The sequence below is a fragment of the Ruditapes philippinarum genome, unplaced genomic scaffold, assembly GCF_026571515.1.
Source record: "Ruditapes philippinarum isolate M1 unplaced genomic scaffold, ASM2657151v2 ctg5319_1_1_1_1, whole genome shotgun sequence".
Lineage (NCBI taxonomy): Eukaryota > Metazoa > Mollusca > Bivalvia > Venerida > Veneridae > Ruditapes > Ruditapes philippinarum.
The window spans coordinates 3,993-26,318 of NW_026860919.1; the positions used below are offsets into that span (position 1 = coordinate 3,993).

Sequence of the window (22,326 nt, forward strand, 5' to 3'; positions counted from 1 at the left end):
TAAAATATCGGACAACATTTTAAATCTTGAAAATTTCAATCTCAAAAGCAAGCTATATGATGCGTTAAATGACGGTAGCAAATCATGATATTTCAAGCATGCAACATGATCATAAAACTCTACTTTCATGTTATTTTGAAGAAAACATATACTGAACCAGAAACAAAAATAATAATTGTTAAAATCAATTTCTAATCATAATTAGAACATTTCCTATTACTAACAATACTGTTCATGTATTATGTACATGTCTGATAACCTGAATATCAATCAATCAATCGATCAATCAAATCAAACAATCAAATCAATGAAACAATAACCAAATAATGAACAAATCGATTAATCAATATAATAACCTCTTAAAAGTACGTTATGTTATGACAAAAATACTAAATGAATTTGTATTCAACATTTAATTTTAAACCTGCTGAGTTTCTTAATTGGATTTTTTTCATCTTCCACTTTTCTATCTGTCAATTACAAATTAACTTTGAGATATCAAAATGAAAATATAAATTTAGTTAACAAACACTATAAAATCTGGTCGGACTGCAAGGATGTGCAGGCTGGCCTACATTATACTGGCGGAAGGGTGATTATTTTAGGTTTTATCAGGGTAACGGTTTAATAATCGTGACTCACGTTTTGTAAGAGCACTAATAAAACAACCAGCTTCATCATAATGTTTGATAGCATTTCATAATAAAAACAATTTTGCATCTTGAAATGTATTAAGTTATAACTTGTGGAATTATACAAACATTCCGTTTCAAAAATTGTCAAAATTTCAACATTTTCTTTTGGTTCAGTTCACACGTATATTAAGGAACAGCTAACTAAGTGTGCATGTAATTAAAATTGATATAATTAGAAACATTCAAACAATTAAAGACTCTATACCGATCACAAACATAAATACATGTATACATAACTTGCATATAAACATAAACATAGGCAATATATCAAATTGAGTATCGGTACATATATAGATTGGAATATATATCTTGACATGTATTTCATTATATAAATAATTCATTAAATTCACTCGTCATAAGTTCAGCACATAAACTGCTTCAACTGATCAAAACTACCAAAAGAGTGTTTGAATTGAACCAAAACATTTTATCATCATTCAATCAATAATATACCGATTACACACATAAATACATGTATACATAGCTTACATATAAACATAGGCAATACACCAAATCATTATCGGTGCTTATTCAATTTTGAATATATATCTTGACATGTATCTCACTATACAAATATCTCATTAAATTCACTCCTCATAAGTTCAACGTATAGACTGCTTTACTAAACAACTTTTATTTTATACGTTTAAAAGATATCTCTTTTACGAAATATTTGTAATTAAAAGCTAATATGTGATACTTGCTGAAAGGAAAATATTATGAGATTGTTAAATTTATATAACACCACATACACACATCTATATACATGTTGCTGTCAATATATAGTGCAATGTTTTCCGAAAATGAATGAGTTCTGCTGTAACATTTATACGTTATAGATACTTTTGTAACGTAATATGGTCATCTTTAAGTTATTTAAAATATAACTACATTTGCATAGCAGTCTTGGTTATATACGATTACGTTCTTTATAACAGGGTAATACAATTGGTGAGAAAATTAACGTTTTCTAAAATTAAAAATTATCATTCAGTAGAGCTTATATTTGTTTTATGTATCATCATTTGCATTGTAAATAGATATTTCTAAAACATATGAGTTTGAATAATAATAATAATAATAATAATAATAATAATAATTAAAGATAATCAGGTTCTAACATAATTTACAATTTAACGACAAGTGATAGTGAGTGCCTTTAAGCATAAAGCTCCTTATTTCTGAACTTTTCAATGCATACTATACATTCAAATAGCAATTCCAAAGAGGAAACAAATAGTACGTATGTCTGTAATCTAATACTTGTTTATCATAACAAAACACAAAAGACAAAACGTTCCCAAAAATATATACTCAGCTGTTTTTAGTTGTAGTCTCAGCGCAATTTTTTTGTCTTATCACACACTTTATCGGTAATGTACAAATGTCATATGACGGTGTTGTTTCTCAAGATTTATTAAAAAATGATACTGTTTACAAAATGTATATATACCACCCAGCATGCTTACAGATATATGCAATACATCAAATAAGTCCGTTAGTTCAGAGAATAAATTCTAATTATACAATCACACTATAGTCAGGGTTCCCTCAATAGGCTCATCATGCGCAGAACACACAAATGAAATATTTATCTTTTGATTAAGCATAAACTAAGATAATAATTATAACAAAAAACAGGATGGTAGGTCTGGAAATAATTATATGTAGACATAAACGTTTAAGACAAAAAGTTTAAGATATCACTATCGTTATGAAAGTACCATTTAAAGAACAACTTATCAGTTTGAATAAATAATAGTCGATAAAAATCGAAATATAACAAGACGATACGCGATACACGAGAAGTTGTTTGTTTTTGGATATTTTTCACATTTAATGTCAAAATTTCGTAAATTTGATAGGCGTGATAATGAAAAAGCTTCAAAATATCAAGTACACATAAACATAGTACAATAAAATATTCAGTATTAATAGTTGTTTTTATATATGATATTTAACTTATTGATTGTACAAACTAGGAAGTAAGACAGGGTTACATTTTTATTACGCGAATGTTACAGGCAGTAGAATGCCGTTCTTTGTCCGCCACCACAAATGTAAAACGAAATATAAATGATGAATGTATTGCCGATCATATGTAAGAGTTTTGTAAAATAAACATAAGAGCACAGTTTATGTTCACTGACCGTTTGTATAATATGGCACGTGTGGCACATCAAAGCTGAAAACATGAATGATATATTCACGATCACTGATGTACGTTATTCCCTATTACACTGGTGATGGTTCAGAACTGTTCACTATATAGGGGAATAGATATGTAAGCGGTCGGATAGCTCAGCCGGTAGAGCCGCGGTACGGTATACCCTATACCGATGGTCCCGGGTTCGAGTTTTGGTAAGGCTGCAAATTTTTCTCACCCTGTGACATTTTGCGTCAGACGGGGGACCGTGACTGTATATAGCTCAGAGATTAATTAAGATTGCTCTGTAACTCTGTGAAATTCGTGGATGAATTTCAGTATAGCAGGGGAGTATGTCATGGTTCAGAACTGTTCACTTATTTGGGGAGAAGATGTGTAAGCGACCTGATAGCTCAGTCGGTAGTGTCACAAAATGGCATTCTGAGAGTCTCGTGTTTGAATCCTAGACAAGCTGCACATTTTTCTCAGCCTGTGACACACTTCAACATTTCTTCTACTTCTACTTCTACTTCTATAATGAACTCGTATGTAAATCCGCTGTGCAGACATCAGCGACGAGTGGTGATGTAAATTGTGCTCCATAAAACGTGGGCTAAAAACCGTCCCCCATGTGCGGCACCAGGCGTTCGAGTTAAAATAATGTGAAAACGTAGTGTGAGGTAAAATCCAAACATGTTTGTACACTATACACGATGTTTAATAATTTACACAAATACGTAAGTCTGGACAGCGGCCTTAAAACTGTCTAGGTTGTCCACAGTTGTGATGTTAGCTGGTAGGTTGTTCCAATAAGGTACAGTTCTTGGAAAGAATGAATGTTTGAACGCATTAAGTCTGCAGTGATAAGTGACGAACTTTACCGAGTTTGTGTATCTTGATGATATTTGTGGGTGGTATTCAACTGGTACAGCCACCAGGTTATTTAACACTTTATACATGAGAATTAAGTCCGCACACTGACGACGTTGTTCAAGTGTTGGCCATTTTAGTTCGTGTAGCATTGATGTAACGCTAGATGGATTATTACGGTTGAATGGTTTATTCATGACGAATCTTGCCGCGTTCCGTTCATTTGATAACAGGACACAAGTTCCTTATACAAATTTCAATTAATAAAGTGTAAAAACTTTATATAACTTCACATTTTTAACGTTATTTTTCTTTGAAAATTCGTGACCTTTGTATGTCAAATCTACATACACGGCACCTGTCAATGTTTTGAAGAAAATAAAGGAAGTTTGTCATTCATGAATTATTAATTAGAAATAAAGATTCTTTCCTTACCGGCTGTATTTTCAATATAACCGACTCGTGTTATTAAGGCAAACAATAGAAGAGTGTAAGAATTGGCCCAAAAACATCTTTGTATCTAAAAGAATATCTCATTAAATATCTAGCCAATTCCTAATATGAAACATAATCATTCAATGGAGCTTGCATTTGTTTCATTTGTAATAAGGATGATCAATTTGCGTTTTAAAAAGTTTGATATTAAAACAAAATTATCGGCGACAATTTGCATAGTTTCAAAACGACGAAAAGGATTTTTGATACAAAGAGATATTTTTGAAACACATGAGCTGCTGATAATAATAATAATAATAATAATAATAATAATATTAATAATAATAATGATGATGATGATGATGATAATAATAATGATAATAATAATCATACAAAATATACTTTTATCATTTTCTATAATAAAGAACAATTAATGCAATGCAATCTTCAATTTGGTTATCAAATGAAAATTTCATCAATTGATCATTGTGTGTCAAATACTTTCAACTTGTTATCATTATAGCAACTAACATAAACCTCATTATAGCGTGAACTGTAGCATATTGATTGCAGACGGGTTTTATCTTTATACATCATCTTCCCTTGCTTCAAGTCTCCGTTGACTTTATGAATTGTTCCATTATCAAAACAGCAGACAAGTAATGACCCGTCATCTAACATCAACATTCCCCGTGGTCCTCTAAGATCTGTATGCTTATATGTAGCTGTAACTTTCCCTTGTAATGATACACTCACTATACTGTTGTTACCATAGTCACTGATATACAGAAGTTTGGAATCCTTTCTCACAGCAATATACGGGGCATAGTCAGGTGAAAGAAAGTTCAGAGGGATGTTATTCAGGATATCACCTTGTGTATTCAGTACAATCACACTAGGAGGAGACAAACAAACAACATAAAGACAATCTTGATTAAAGTCTATACCATAGCATACCCTATCCACTTTAATACTGCGGACACATGATAGCTTGTCGTCTGTTGTCATGACAACTATTTCTTTGATATTCGGCATTGTTACAGCGAACTGATCCTGAGACATTACAGCAATATCAAATGGCTCTGAGTCTAGAGCTTTCTCTTCTTGTACAAGTTTGTTCTCTATAGATATCAATTTTACCTTTTTGTTTTCTCAATCAGCTAGAACTAGTTTATTTGTGTTGAGAACTGCGCATCCTGTGATATTACATTTCCTCTCATCTGATGACGTTTTAACGTTGATTTCTTCTTTCCCAATCAGACGATCAACAGATTTCATCTTATTCGGCGGTTCATAACAAGAATGACTGACAATCTCACCAAAGACCCTTGTTTTCGATAACAATGATTCAAGGTCAGAATTTCGCTCAAATGAGTAGTGCATATTAGTATTTATCAAAGATTTTTCTGCATCATTTAATTCATTTGATTTCAGTGAAGACTCAGCCCGCTTCATGTCAATGAAGAGTTGACTATTCTGATGATTTGATTTGCTTACATTTAGCTTTGATTGCAGACGTTTTATATCAGAAATCATACTTGCACATTCATCAAGGACCTTCTGAACGGTTCTATTATTCTTCGTCTTAATGCCTTCAGCAGTTCTTAAAACATCTTGTTGCATCTGATCAAGGCGGTCATTTATTTCTTTTCGGAATTCTGTTATTGCTTTGATTATTTCTTTATTGCATTCATTTATATCATTATTTCTTTCTTTAGCCATTTGAGAGATTTTTTCTGCTTCTTTAAGTTTTCCGCTGAGTTTTTGCATGACGTTATCGAATTCCTTCCAATCTGCAATGCCTCTGCATTTATCAGGAATGTACTCAATTTTGCACGTTCTGTGGCCTAAAGTCATGCAATCATTGCACCCGAGCTCTTTGTGGGATGGGCAATAAAATTTAATTATTTCTTTTTTATGAGCTGAACATACTTCGGTACATTCGTTGTATGATTGCTGCTTTGTATTGAACTTATCTAATTCATCTTTACTTAGTATATTGTGAGTCTTAGACATTTTTGCCTTTCTGTGACAATCCAGGCAGTTACTACAAAGGTATTCCTGACATGTGCCGCAAAACCCATGAGCTTCTATACGTTGACCCGTGGTAAGGCATGGCTCACAACAGTGATCGAAGTCTTCTTCTGATCCTGCTGCTACTGATCCTAGCAAGTCTACTTGTTTACGTCCTGATACGGCCATTTCTATAAAACAACATAAACATGTATTAAACATTGGGTTTAAATTATGTCTGTTTCTAGTTAAAAGTAATTAGAAGACTTTATTCGTAATATAATGAATAGTTTTCATATCTAACTTTTATAGTGAAACAATACAAAAATAATTAATATATGTAGCCCATTTGTCACAGTAATTGTGTTATGATTTTGTTCAAGTCTATTGAACAAAACGTAATTTCAAACTCAAACTGGACGTTTGGCCCCAAACCAAATCTGCCCCTGTGCAAAATCGACCCCTCGATGTTTCGGTCCTTTTCCTCGTTTCGCTGACACATTATGACTTGACGATTGATAATTAGTTCTAAATCTATATATTTTATTTGCAAAATTGATTATTTTCTATTAAAAACGGCTTAAACGATAATGATCTATAGGAAATTTATCTCATTGACATATTAATAACAGTATTGTTTCTACATTGCTTTATGTGGAATATTTCAAAACATTTAAACATTCTAATAAGTAAACCCATAAAGTTTCTTTTTATTGAAAAGTCACAATACATAACCATTGTGTGCTCACGGTGAATTTGGAATAATACTAAAAATAAATCTTCATGATATCATTTAATTCTTTATATTAAAGGCCCATCATGCCTCAAAAGCTATTTTTTGTCGAAAAATTTATTTTTGGTATCATCAAAGAAATAGTCATTTTCCGTATCAATGAACTACTATCTTTGCTATTTTTGTACACACGGCACTTATACTTTCGCGGCACTATGTGTACTCTCGCGGCACTGCATGTACACTCGCAGCATTTGATATACTCTCGCGGCACTGCATATTACACTCGCGACACTGCATTAACTATCGCAGCACTGCATTTACTCTCGCGGCACTATATGTACACTCGCGACATTGCATTAACTCTCGCGGCACTGCATGTACACTCGCGACTAGGCATTACCTCTCGAGGCACTGCATGTACACTCGTGACATTGCATTAACTCTCTCGCGGCACTGCATGTACACTCGCGACAATGCATTAACTTTTACAGCACTGCATGTACACTCGCGACAATGCATTATTATTAACTCTAGCAGCATTGCATGTACACTCGCGACAATGCATTAACTCTCACGGCACTGCATGTACACTCTCGACAATGCATTAACTCTCACGGCACTGCATGTACACTCTCGACAATGCATTAACTCTAGCGGCACTATATGTACACTGACGACACTGCATTAACTCTCGTGGCACTCCATGTACACTCGCGACACTGCATTAACTCTCACGACACTGCATTAACTCTCGCGACACTGCATTAACTCTCGCGGCACTGCATGTACACTCGCGAAATTGCATTAATTCTCGCGGCATTGCATTAACTCTCGCGGCAATGCATTACCTCTCGCGACACTGCATTAACTCTCGCGGCACTGCATGTACACTCGCGGCACTGCATAAATTCTCGCGGCACTGCATGTACACTCGCAACACTGCATTTACTCTCGCGGCACTGCATGTACACGATACTTTATGTACACTCATGACACTGCATGTAAAATCTGCAGTAAATTTTAAAAGATTTACAAGCACCTCGTTAAAAGTTGTATGCTATTCATCACCCAAAAGATCACCTTTTGTTAAATGTAATAAGACAAGAAACAGATGAGACCATAAATTAATTAAACATATACAACTCAATGATCCTTTTTACGATTAACATTTTAGATATTTATAACTTAAGGTAAATTTGAGTATACATATTATAGTTTTATGAAGGTCGATTGCGGTCATCAACTTAACTTGAGTCTAAGTCTTGGCTTCATTTTTTTAAAGAAACCGAAACATATCTTATCATGTTTACTTTATAATTTAAATAAATAAATACGCTTTTTTTGTAGAGAAAAGAATATCACAGGTAGCTAGATTCTATCCATGAAATTTAAATAAAATTCAGATAGCTATATCGAAGGAAAAAAAACGAATAGCTCTAACAGAAAATTTTTTTACCTACCTTATTTTCTTTTAAAGTAGTTAGTTACAAAACAATTTCAAAAAAGTCGGACACCGAATCTTTTTGAAAAAAAAATGGAATTCTAATTTACTTCCTTTCAAGAAAAACATCTATAAATAGCATGTTCTACTTTATTTCTCAAGCGTTGAACTGAATTTAGGACAAGCTAATGTCAAGTTAAGCAGCTTTTTTCATGCATGATTAGAAATAAGTCATGTAGGGTAAAATATTGTATCATTTATGAGTGAGACGAGCACCACACTAAATACCGTGGCGTATAGTTCCCCGGTGTATACCGGACACGGCGCATGAATGATAACATGCTAAAACCTAGTCCAACTAATTGTACTGCGCGACGAGATATTGTGCTATTTTCGTGTCTGGGCAATATCTCGCCTCTACGTACAACATAAAAAGTACCTTTTCTGTGGTGAAATTTGCGCCGGGATTTTGAGCGCAAGCTTTGAACCGTCTAAAATCGTATTAGAATTCATTTTTGAATAAATTTGTTACGATACCTTTAAAGATTATTCATTTCTACATCAATTTCATGTTTTATTTGTAAAAATATTCCTAACATAACGATTTTGATAGAAAAGTAAACACATGCACCATCAAAATAAAGACATCGCCGCTAATGTCACGTGACAAATACACTGTTGATAACTACACTGGTGTGTATGCGGTACTGCGTTACTGAGAAACGACGAAACACTCTTAGTAAAATATCAAGTTTAATGTTATATTTAAGACATTAATTTATGCAAAAATTAATAATTATGATAGGATGAAAATATTATTTTATTGGAGCAGATGCACAACTTATTCGTTATTGTCAGAGCGTTCTTAGAAATATCAGAATCACCATAGCTACTCTATAACTAAACCGTTTCTTGTTTATACAAAAAAAAATTGTTCAGCTTTCCAAGTAAATACAGGACATGTCTATAGATTTTTTTCCACGATTATGATGAAAATAGGGATATATTAAGAGCTGAAACATGAGGTTTATATGTTTAAAGAGCAATGTTTATTACCCTTCCAGATTTTTTCCGCCTTTTTGATTGGATATTGATCACCCGAAAGAAATTGATATAACCGAGCCAGACGGGTAATATACACACTAAATTTCCCCGTTTGGTACCCAACGTTGTAAACAATATGCGCTGAGGTGATGCGCGTACAGTTCGATTTTACGCGGTGTAAATTCCGATTTAAAAGCACTTTTTAATTGTCAAATGATAAATATTTACCAAAGTAGAGTAATTATACATATTTCCATCAGTATCGAAAACAAATATGACCTCGTGAAAGCTTGATATTAATTACAAAAAATGCGTTCAATAGACTACTCCTTTTCTCTTGTTTACATTCGTTAGGTACGGGAAAAATACGTCATGTATTTATGTGACGTCATGTTGTGACGAAGAGGTACCCTAAAGGGAATCTTATTTCGACGTTAAATTTGAAACAGCAATGATTTTTTAAAAAATCGTCTAAACTCGGCAGGGGAAGGGTAATAAAATTATTATTTTGGTTTTGGAGTGATATATGTGGATATATTACCTGCCAAGATAAAATATCACCCTCGCCTAACGGCTCGGGTGATATAAAATCTTAACAGGTAATATATCCACATATATCACTCCAAAACCAAAATAACATATAACGTTTTCCTAGTGCCATATAGTGACTACGAAAAGACACCATTCTAAGGATTTTGACACAGTCTGTTATTTATAATCAGGTTGATTAACTATTAAACGCAGGTTGATTAACTAGAGGAAAACTACTTAACGATACTTTCAATGTTCAAAATATTTTTTATCAATAATAAAACGAATAAATGTCAAACGCGGTGCCTCTACATGTATGTGCGAAAAAAACATTGGAATGTAAACTTCTTCTTCTTTTTTTCCTTCTTTTTTTAATTTCTATCCACGCAAGTCCATAATTCTGGATAGTTTACTCCAAAAAGCTTTCTGAAGATGTTTTTAGAAAGAAAAACACACACACGTAGGTATGATGACCGTGGTAACAGAGAAAAAATACTCGGAAATTTATTTCATGAAATAGGTGCCTGCTTCATTTTTTTTTTTGTTGTTGCATTTTGGTTTGCAAAAGACTTTCATAATGTTGGTATACAGTAAAGATTTATTTAATACATTTCACTTTTCTGCCGTCTTAGAAATTATTTTCTTTTATAAAATGCATGCATGCCAGGCGAAGTGCGATTTGAACAATCAACACGGTTATTTAACAAAACGCTGCGCCACTTATTTCTTTCACAGGCACTTGGTGTGTGGAGCTCAAAACGCCTTTAAAATCAAAAAAAAAATGTTTATTTGTCAATCCCAGCACATGTACTGATCATATTTATAATATAAGCCGTTTTGAATTTTTTTTTTTATATTTCAACGTCTATAATAATACACAAGATAAAAATGTCCGCCGGAAAAAATCTGCACACCTACCGTCTCAAAACATCGTGTATTTCATTCTGTTTCCAATATTTTCACATAATCCTTTGTCCCATTGACACAGAGGATATAATTATTCACAATGATGGTCAATTTTAAACTTCAACGTCAAAATAAACACCGAGATTATCGCCGTTTTACTCTATTTACAAACTCTTTCGACAAATTCAAACGTGGCTCCCCAGCGTTGACAAATATACATTTTATTTGGATTTTAAAGGCGTTTTGAGCTTTGTACACACCCAAAGTGTCTGTGATTTCTTTGATTCTTGTCCAATCTTGTAAGATTTAAGGTTTATGCAACAAGTTTACTCATTTTAAACAATAATATGATACAGATTGTTACTGCCCTAAATATAAAAGGTGTTGCTTTGGAAAACGAACTTACAAAGACGGTTAGAAATCACGGCGACTCATCAGGTTTTTTTTTCAATATTTTTTTTTTAGTTTTTGATATAGAACGAAAATTAAGATTTTAACCTTCTTGTAAATTTAGATAGAAAACCAGAAAATAGTTCCTAATAATTAAATGTCACAACTCAAAAGTTAAAAAGTTGGCATATCTTGCGTAAATTCAGAGCGTATTTGTAAGCCGGGAAACTGTACTGAGGAAACTCGGGACCGTAACACATTTAAATTCTTACCATCGTTTGAACAATTTTCATAAATGTATTATAGAAAGAAATTGAAGCATAAGATTATCGTCTTTAAAACAAATCATCAAGTATATTCATAATTATAAATTGAAAAATAAACACATGTAATTACAATCTAAAAATAACTTTTCTTTTCAATTTGAACCGTGTCGGCATGGAAAACTGTTTAACTGATTCCGGAAAGGAATCACGGCTCCAATTTAAATACTTATCTATAAATAAAATTTATTTATTTAAAACTTAATCTTATAAATTTTAAGTTGACACAAAGAAATTAAGTAAGGAATTAACAGGACTGCGCATCAATTATTAATAGTGTCAACATTTCTGAAGTGTATATTGGCCAGCGTACCGGTGTCGGCGTTGTTGAAAATTTGACACATTTTAAAAATAAATATTACGTTGAATATATTTTCTTTACCGGGACAAAAACTTTTCTGGAACATCGCTTAAACAACACCCAATAGCCAAGCCAATACGGCATGCTATGATTGTACACGGATAAATGGTTCTTCTACACAGGTTCTTTCAGATACAGACAAACGAAAAATAGGCGCTCGGAGTAACGAGTTTTACTTTTCTGAAAACTGTTGAGGAATGAAAAAATAACGCAAGAATTTACCATTTGAATTAAAAAAACTTTCATAGCGTAATGCACGTTTTGAAAGCAAAACTTTCCTAGGCAAGGAGTTGCTGTTTTAATACGCAGCAAGTTGTGATAACATAATTATACCACGGATTACATATAACATAATTACATAAATCCGTGATTATACTAACAGATAATACTACAGAGTGGTGACAATAGACATTTTAATGAAATACAGTATTTGTTTATCCTTTAATAAACATGTTTATAAAAAAGAGGACTAAATTAAAAGTTTCCCCGCATCATTTTAAAGATTTCAATCAATTAGAAAAATATTTAAAGATTATTTCCTGGCGATTTATTTTAATGTAGCAATAAATAAAATTAATAATAACAACATTAAAAAATAATAATTAACATTGTTTAATAGTTTTTCATATTTTTTTAGCCACGCAAAAAAAAAAGAAAACAACACGCACGGTACCGAACAATATCGATTTTTAGCGTACATGTTACATTACTGTAGCAACATCACAATATGGCGGCGTTGGTACACAAATGAGACGGTGAAATGAAACTAACGTGGTTTACTTTCTTCTAAGTTGATAGTCTGGCACTTTTTGTGCTGTTTATTCCTTAAAATTGTATTGTTGAATAAATTCTTAGTTTAAATTGTCTGCATTTTCACATTTACATCGAAATTCACGTTTCACCACAGAAAGGTCTCCTTTTGGTTTTGACGTTAAAGCGAGATTCTGCCCCAGAACGAAAATATCTCAGAATCAAGCTTTGGCACGTCAATATATTTTGACTAGCTAAAACCTTGCCTTTATACCCAACAGAATGAACTTTAAAAGGTCTAATTCATCTTTTCACACCGATTAATGTATGATAATGAATGGGAAATCAAAAACTCGGCGTAAAAAAACGGTATTTGTCTATTTTCTGATAATGATTTATGCAAGCGTCTAGATCCTGTATATTGACTAATAGTGTCACTTACAAAAGTAACTTTCCATGACGTTATGATGCGTGATCAATAAAACAAAATACTTCACACTTTCCTTTAACATATTCCATTTTTAAACACGTAAATGAGTATGTGTGGACGTTATGTAAAGTGAACAATAAAACAAAAGAATTTCAAATATATATATAAATGTCCTTATAGATTTAGCAAGTGCATGTTTAAACACGGAAATGAGTAACAAAATCAAACAAAGGAATGAAGTTTATGTAAAATATATTTACCTTTTGTATTGTTGGTATAACTATGTTTCAGAAGATAAACTTTCCAAACTTTAATTCAATGAGATTCATCAATTAGAGGATTTTTTTTTCTTAAATGTAACGAAGCAAATTTTTAAAAGTGTCCTTCAGTGTCCTGGTTAACGCCCGGTAGTAATATAATGCGAAATGGACTCCATTTCGCGAAATGAACTTTTCGACTACGAAATGGACATTTGTCTCTTTAATTTTGGTTTAAGTGTACAATTTAATATCATTTTTAATAATGAACAAGTGATATATGACATAAAATTACAATTTAAACAATTTTGTTAATATTTTTTTCGGAAACAGGACGTTTCGGCCCCAAACCAAATCGGCCCCAGTCGAAAAATCGGCCCCTGGACGTTTCGGCCCTTTTCCGAGAGACGTTTCGGCCCCACTATAGTATATTGCTTGATTGATTAACAACAATTAATTTAATAACAATTAAACAATTATGACACTTTAATTCTTTAAATAATTATTTATTATCTTTTGATCTCTTGAACCATTTAGATGTACGTTAATGTTTTTTAGATGTACGTTAATGTTTTTAAAGGTGTAACAAACAATAAAGCCATTTTATCCTGGTGTGGTTCACTGCTGGTAAAGTCACGTGACAATGCTAATAGCAGACGAACAACCGTATGTAATCACCAACATATAAATTATTAAAATCTGTTAACACTAGAGTTCTGGGGCTGTAACATTTAAACTAAAAGTTGGGTACTTGTAAATGTATGAACCTAATTTGGTTGTTACAATTTATTCAATATGTTTTCTTCATAAGATAAAAAAGAGATTTTATTCGAAAAACAATCCTGCATTATGTAGTATTGTACGCCGAGCTATGGTTCAATTTTACGCAAACCACTCTTGTTTATCCGGACTATCTATAGCTCTAGCCATGCACATCATTATGTGATTAGCGAATTTTACACAATGGCTATTTAAAACAATATCATCGGTCTTGAAAATGGACATATAACATTGAGGTTTGTTGACGTTGATTTGAATTTTCCATATCTAATATAGTATTTTTACGCCGAGCGTTGGTCCACACACTCTATATTAATTGATTTATTTAATCATTGAAATGCTATTAATATATCGGTTTAAAATACAGTACATATTATGGGGCCGATTTGGTAAAGGGCCGAAACGTCCGGGGCCGAAACGTCTTGGGTAGTTTGGGGCCGATACGTCTTGGGGCCGAAACGTCTCGAAATCATTTTTTTCATTATTTATGCTTTTACATTTGAAAATAATCGTATAATTATGCCACATAGTTCAGTGTTTTATACATGGTCTTTCTTTTGTCGTCCCAGAATAAACGTAAGTGAATAGAAAAGATACCCTTTGTGACATGTCAGTTACACCATAATTTGTAAAGCAAATGTCCATTCCGTAAGCGAAAACTCCATTTCGTGGCCGAAAACTCCATTTCGTAGAGGCCAGATTATTTTCAGAAATATGACTATAAAATAGGAAAATAGTATTTTTAATTGTTTCAATCTGTAGTTTTATGTCATATGTTAAACATAAATTAATAAAAATAATATTACTCATCATGGTTAAACAAACAAATGTCCATTTCGTAGGCGGTAAGTTCATTTCGCGAAATGGAGTCCATTTCGCATTCTATTACAACCAACGCCCCAGATATAACTTCCCTTCGTGGAAAACGTCTATAAATAGCGCGTTCTAGATTTATTAAAGGCCGGTAATGTATCTATTTTTGTCGCTCGTATCATTTCACAGTTACGTTCCTTTAATGAGGAGCACCGCTACAAGAAATAACAAGAAAAGCATTGAAGCAAAGCATCAAAGGGCGACGCCAAAAGAATTTGATCCAGGTTTGCACCTAAATACTTAACAAAAGATGTGTACTTTATAGCAGTACCGTTTCATGTGACCTGGAGGCTACTGTAGGCCCAGTTTAAGTTGAGGCTTAAACCAATAAGAATAGACTCTGTCTTGCCAAATGCAAAGACAATTTATAGCCAATTAACCAATCTTAAGATTTATTTTAGGCGCAGTCTAAAACGCGGACGTCTTAAGCGGACAATATAAACATATCGCCCTTTCTCACTAATAAGGACCAAATCAAACATTTTATTGTCGTAACCCTTTAGAAATAATTTGATACACGAAAAAAAAATATTTTTCAAGAGTATGATATTCGAAGATGGGTTATTTATAAAATACAATACAACGAAAAAGGTTATGGGAGTTGTTTTTGTCTCCAACTCTCAATTGAATATCGCAATTTTGGCAAAATATGCTTGTCGCCGCTTTTTATAACATATTTTGCGCACCTTTTTACCGATGATAGATACGTATCTTAAGACCCATTTTTTCAACGATATATTAACAAAGGACATAATTTTTGATAGCACAAGGTTTTATTTCGATGATTAGAACTGAAAAAAAGTGTTTATTTTTAAGTTTCTTGCATGTCGCAAAATTTAAGATATCTACGTTATACTCATCTCTTTAAAATGTTAAAGTTTCCTTATTTAAAAACATTTTGGTTGACTAAGAACATTTAAAAATTGTTTGTACCTGTCTGATTTCTAAATAAGAAAAACAAAAATATACAAACTGGGTTTGTTCGGTTTTCAAAATTGATGCCAAACGTCGTTTTTTGATTGGAATGTTATTAAAAGTGTGATATCTATCGTGAATTAAAATAATAAAAAATCGACAAGCACTACAAGAAGCCACACACAGTTAACTGAATAAAATTCGTTCACATGTATAAGTGTTAAACATTGACTAATTTATTTAATCATAATTCCATTTGCTAAAGCCAAACATAACAGAAAATATCTACTTGTAGGTTTATCGGTATTTACGTTACTGCAGTACGAATACAATTGAGTACGAAGTCAATCTTGTGTATAGCCTAAATGACGTCATGTTCACATTATGAAATACGTAATAATTTCACCGACAGCCATGTTTTTTTCCCAATGACAAACTTATAAAAATAATAAAGAAGAAAATTTGAGCGAAAATTGGAGAACAGCCAACAATCCTCCTAAACCAAGGTAAATATTTTTTTCTTGACAGTTGTAACATTCTTTCTGTTGGTATGATTTAGATAATATGTCGTTGTATTAAATAAATTGACATGATAAAAAGTATTAACGATTATTTGTGTAGAATAAAGCAAAAAAAGTATACAATATCTACGTTAATCCATTCAATCACGTAGATATCAGATGCTTAAGGGTTTTTTCTGAGCAATAGCAATCAAGTCATGTCGTGTTGTCTTTGACTGTATATCAACGTCACGACGCTGTTTTTTTGTACTATTTTTAAACCTATGTTTGTTTAATCTGCAAGTTAACATAGTGTCTATAAGTTAAATATTTAAGCCATGCTCATTCAAGCCATATCATTAGATGTAACCGGTTTACTGATAGTAAATGCAAAGTCATACTGCAGAAATAGAAAATGTGCATAATTAATATTAATGTATATTCATATTTACATGGTAAACATATTAAATCAATATTGCTATGAGAACATATTATATAAAGTACGTTCAAAATGGTAACGTAGATATCATATATACGCTTTTGTCTTAAAACAATCTTGATGTCTTCTTTCAGATGGGGGAAAATCGCGGGCACAGATACAAAAAGAGTACAGAGAGCGCAAGAAACAACTGTTAGGTGCAGAATACCAGAAGGACGGAGCGAGAAAGGGTTGAAAAAAGTATTACATTCCATCAGCTGAAACTTAGTGAAACAAAAAGAGAAAACACAAGAAATGAAAAGATGAAGGCTGCTAACAAACGATTTAGAACTAGACGAAAGAGTTGTTGGATAGATTAAATATATGAGTTAAGTAGGACATCCAAATGATGAAAGTGGATATGCTAGCATCGGAAGTGAAGCTGCCAATAGTACAGAAAGTGATACAGAGAGAGAACCAGTTACAGGTGATAGAGAACGCTTGATCGTCAGTCTTCCTGCAATTAGAATGAAGTCAAGAGCAAATGGGGCTAAAAAGGCACGAAGTCGAGCACTTGCTAGGGCACATAGATCAATTGCAACACTGAAAAAGCAAAAGATAGATCTTGAAAGGAAGCTGGAAAACTAAGGGCAAAAAGTTAGAGAGAATTCGGAAAAAGCCAATTCCTTCAAATGTCGAAACTCAATAAATCTATATCAGAGTCAACATTTAGAAATGTTTTACACCTGTGTCTGAAAATAAATACTTTGTCTTCTATTAAGAAAGTCGTTGCAGACATGTCACCAAAATCAAAAGCGAAAGGCAGAAGTTGAGCAGTTGAGACTCAACACCCAAGAAGAAGAAAAACTGTACAAAAGAAAACTTCTCCTTGCTAATGTCGTTATTTCTGAGTGAAGAATGCCAAAAGCGTCAATTTCAAAGAAGAAAAGAAGTGTTTTACATAGTACAGTAGCAGGTCACATAGCAAGAAAGAAACAGATGTTTGAACGCATTAAGTTCTGAAATTGGATTGTCCAGAAAAGCTATGAGAAAAAGCTGTCACTAAAGTCCATGCAGCTGTAAAAGAAACAAGAAAATGTGTTTCAAAAATGATTGAGAAAAGAATAGAAGAGTTCCTTGGAAGAGAGGACAACTGCAGAGTTCAGCCTGGGAAGAAAGATGTGAAACAGGAAAAACAAACCAAAGTCCTCACTGACTACTTGAAGAATTTGTATGAGAAGTTTTGTTGCTGAAAAACAGTGACATAAAGTTTCCCTGGCAACTTTCTGTCGTTTACGGCCTAAACACATTTGCTAGCAAAGTTCATATCAAGAAATGCATGCCAGTGTTTGAAACACCAAAATATGGCCATGAAGGTTGCAGCAATGAGAAAAGTGGGTGTAAGTTTAAGTGAAAATCCAGAAAAAATATGTAACCACAGAAATAGCGTAGAAAATTGGTAGACACAATTGACTCAGACATTAAACTAATAAAATACAGACAATGGAAAAAGGTTGAGCTAGAAAATAAGATGAAGAAAATGATGATAGTAGAAATAGAGGTTACCAGAGAAGAATTTGTTACATTAATCAAGAAGGAAATTGAAGACTTCTGCGGTCACGTACACAGGGTAAAATGTCAGTATCAAGAACTAAAAGCCAATAAAGAAAGTTTGCAAAATGACGAGGCATTGATTCAGATGGATTTTGCGGAAAACTATACATGTCGAACAGCTGACGAAGTGCAAACCGCATACTGGAGCCTGACATCAGTTTACACTGCACCCAGTTGTCATATATTTTAAGAAAGACAGCAGGTTGTATCATAAGAGCTATGTTGTTGTTTCAGACACCATAACACATTCTTCCAGCACAGTTGTTGCATTCCTGGATGCTGTGTTACCAGAAATCAAAAAGCTTGCTTCCCCCAACCTCACAAAGGTACATTACTGGACAGACAGTCCATCAAGCCAATACAGAAACAAGTTTATATTTAACACCCCTCGCAAACCACAATGAGGTGTATGGAGTTCATGCTCAATTCAAACTATATTTCGAAGCAGGCCATGGCAAAAAGTGCATGCGAACGTTTGGGTGGCACTACAAAAAGAATGGCTGATGAGGCATCTCGTTCAAGGGAATTGTCTTATTCAAAATGCTCATGACTTCTATAGTTGGGCTTAAATCCTCTTCAATGTCAGAAGTAACATTTTTTTTTTGTCCAGGCAGGAACTTTTGGCGAGAAAAAACAACAAGAAAATTTGCTTTTTGAAACATCAGACCTTCGCAAAATACTGAAACTGCTATGCTATTATGTTTGATAATGTTAGCGCAAAGCTTTTTATGGAACCAGAGAGACGTCCTGTTACGGGACGGAACAATGTGCAACAGGAAAAATACTATGCAAACGTGGCTCAGGTTTCTATGCTTAAGAGTCATTATAAGCCAAAGATACATCACTACTAGAAAGAGGGCAACTCAGCAAAAGGGATATTAAAGAGATTGACAATAACAAAGACGACATAATGTACAGGCAACAAATAGACCATTTCTAAAAATGACAGAAAACAAAAAACCTGTGATTACAAATGGAGTTCAGTGTCGACGATTTGTAGCTGTTATGTATGATGGCATGGTATCACATTGGGAAAAAGTTCAGGAAATTGATTTGAAGATGGTGAATACAGAGATTTCTTTTATGGAAAAAAGTGAAGGAACTTACAGATGGCCAAGAGCGGAGGACATTTATGGGTTAACAAACATTCAGATATAATTGGCAAAATTGATGATCCTCAACAAACAGGGAAAATCAAAGAGAGGGACTGTTTAGGATTACGGTGGAAACCAATACCAATGATCTCGAAGTACAGGGAATAACAATGTAGTGGTGATTAGTCAAAGCACGATTTTAAACATTTGAAAATTGAGACAATACAAGCAAGCATGTTATTAATGCATTTTGAAATATCTACGTTACCATAACCACAATGTAGAAATGTTACTTGTAGCAACCAAAAATGTGTTTTCTTTATTAATAATTTTGCCCTTGAGACTGTAAACACTGTTAAATTTCATTAGACTATGATGAAATAGTATGTTTGCGTTTTATACGTTTAATGTTTGAATTCATTGTGAGTAACTACATTTTCATAAATACATGTATGTGATGAATTAAGGAGTCAGATTTGTTCTGTCTATTAAATATTAATTCTTTAATCAGAGTGTTTATTATATGATTGTTTATTCATTATGGCGCTTTTTTCAGAGTTAATTAATGCAGTTGTATTTGATGTTAATTGATGTTTGAATATAATGTCCTGTTGTAATGTATTTTGATATCTACGTTACCATTACTACATTGTATAAATGTTATTTACCAACCAAAAAGTGTTCTCATGATCATATATTTTGCTTTGAGAATGTAAAAGCTTTCAAATGGTCATAAGATATGATTGAATAATATGTTTGCAGTATATAGTTTAATGTTTGAGGCATTGAGAGTAGCTACATCTTCATATATCTGTTGAATAAAGAAGACAGATATGTGCTGTTTATCAAATATTAATGCTTTTCTTTATCATTTGTGTTTTTAACAAGCATGTGCATTCACGTCGCTGCTATTTTCAGAGTAATTGCAATTATAATTGATGTTCATCAACGTTTGTCTATAATGTGTTAATTGTGATGAAGTATGATATCTACGTTACATTATAGATGGTATTTTAAAATGATGTTCACACAATGATAATTGGTTTATGAGGTTGGACCCCAGACATGAATGTATATAACCTAGATAAATGCACGAACATCATAATTTATTTTTTTACATGTGAACAAGGAATTATAAATACAACTAACAAAAGGTGTGTTATATAAGCATTTGTATTTTTTATGTACTGACTTAAAATATTTGCCATCATCAAATGCTTACTGCTAAGATATCTTTATGAATAGTCTTGTGACAAACAGTCATATCTTCCTTGTATTATATGTTCTTTTGACGAATAAATTTTGTTTGACAAGATTGTAGTTTTTCATTCTTAAACTTCGTTTAACCATGAATGTATCAGTCAGTAACGTAAATATCTTTGATTTATCAGATACATTTTTAAAACATCCGACTTAGACATATTTCACTGTTCATGTGGCGCAAATGTTTTTATTTCAAATACTTAGACACATATGTTTTGAAAGAAAAACAATGATTTGACATTTTGCAAAATCCAAAGTTTATCATTTAACTTTTCTTATTTGGTCCTTATTATTGAGAAAGGGCGATATAGGGAAAACGCTGACGATATAGACAAAGAGGAAAAAAGCGGACGATATAGATATATAGTGTAAAATGACTGAGCATAGTTAAATTCATATTAAAGGCTAATAAGTAATAGAAAGAGCACCGACACACGAGGCTATCTGATTTGTACGAGGGGGCGTAGCCCCCGAGTATTAATCAGATTGCCGAGTGCTTTGGTGTTCTTTCTCTTTTGTATCATAGTCAAACATAAAAGCACGTTCCCTGTTTTCACAATATGAAACCCCGGCAAAAATGAACCAATGAACGAACATCTGAATATGACATTTCTGTCGCTTTCCCTTTCTCTGCCGTCACAATATGTAAACCCCAGCAAAAAATGAGCCAATCAATGGGCATGCTCTGGAGTGCGGGTAACTAATACCCGCACTCCAGTTAACGCACTGTGCATGTATATGTAAACGATTTAACCCTGACACATTTTCAACTGAAAGGTCTCCAAACTATGATACAATTGGCTTTTATAAAGTAATATCTGAAAGGTGTAATTATTATAATAATTAAAAAAGACTTTAGTTTATTTATTTGTTCAAATTAATCAATGATATTCCCCATTGTAATCTTTATCAACCTGAATAAGATATGAATTTTCTTGAACAATCATGTTATGTTCTACCAGACAATAAAACAGTAAGAAATGTATAAATTATATATTTATGTATATACTGATTCCATTTTTTTTTTATTTAAATAAAGTGTCCACGTGTCACTTGTATATTTGATATAATCCTGCACGTGTTTAATTTCATCATACACATGATACTTTATACCATATTTCATCATGTCGAAATAGAAAACGCGGACAATATAGACATATAGTGAAAAAGCGGACGATATAGATATAGAAGGAAAACGCTGACGAAATAAATGTATAGAACGGAGAAATAGAAAACTGTTATAAAATAAAAAAATATTTGGCTTCTACCATGTATATAATTAATTTATATCAATTAACTTTCTTTAAATCAATAATATTTTTTAGTTTTATTTATAGTTTATCCATTAAGTAAATAAAAGAAACTTTCTGCTATAAATACCAATCAACTAATTAAAGTATCCACGTGTCACCTGTGTATTTGACTTAATCACGCACCGACACTTGTATATTTCAAGTAATCATACATCTCACCCTTGTACAATTAATAAAGTGGCTACAGAAAATGCGGACAATATAGACATATAGTGAAAAAGCGGACGA

The 22,326-nt window shown here is 32.7% G+C and overlaps 1 pseudogene; it reads right to left on the minus strand.

The window, feature by feature from the left end:
- Nucleotides 1–4,545: 4,545 nt before the first annotated feature.
- LOC132713919 (uncharacterized) lies at nt 4,546–13,487 on the minus strand (annotated as a pseudogene).
- Nucleotides 13,488–22,326: the final 8,839 nt, after the last annotated feature.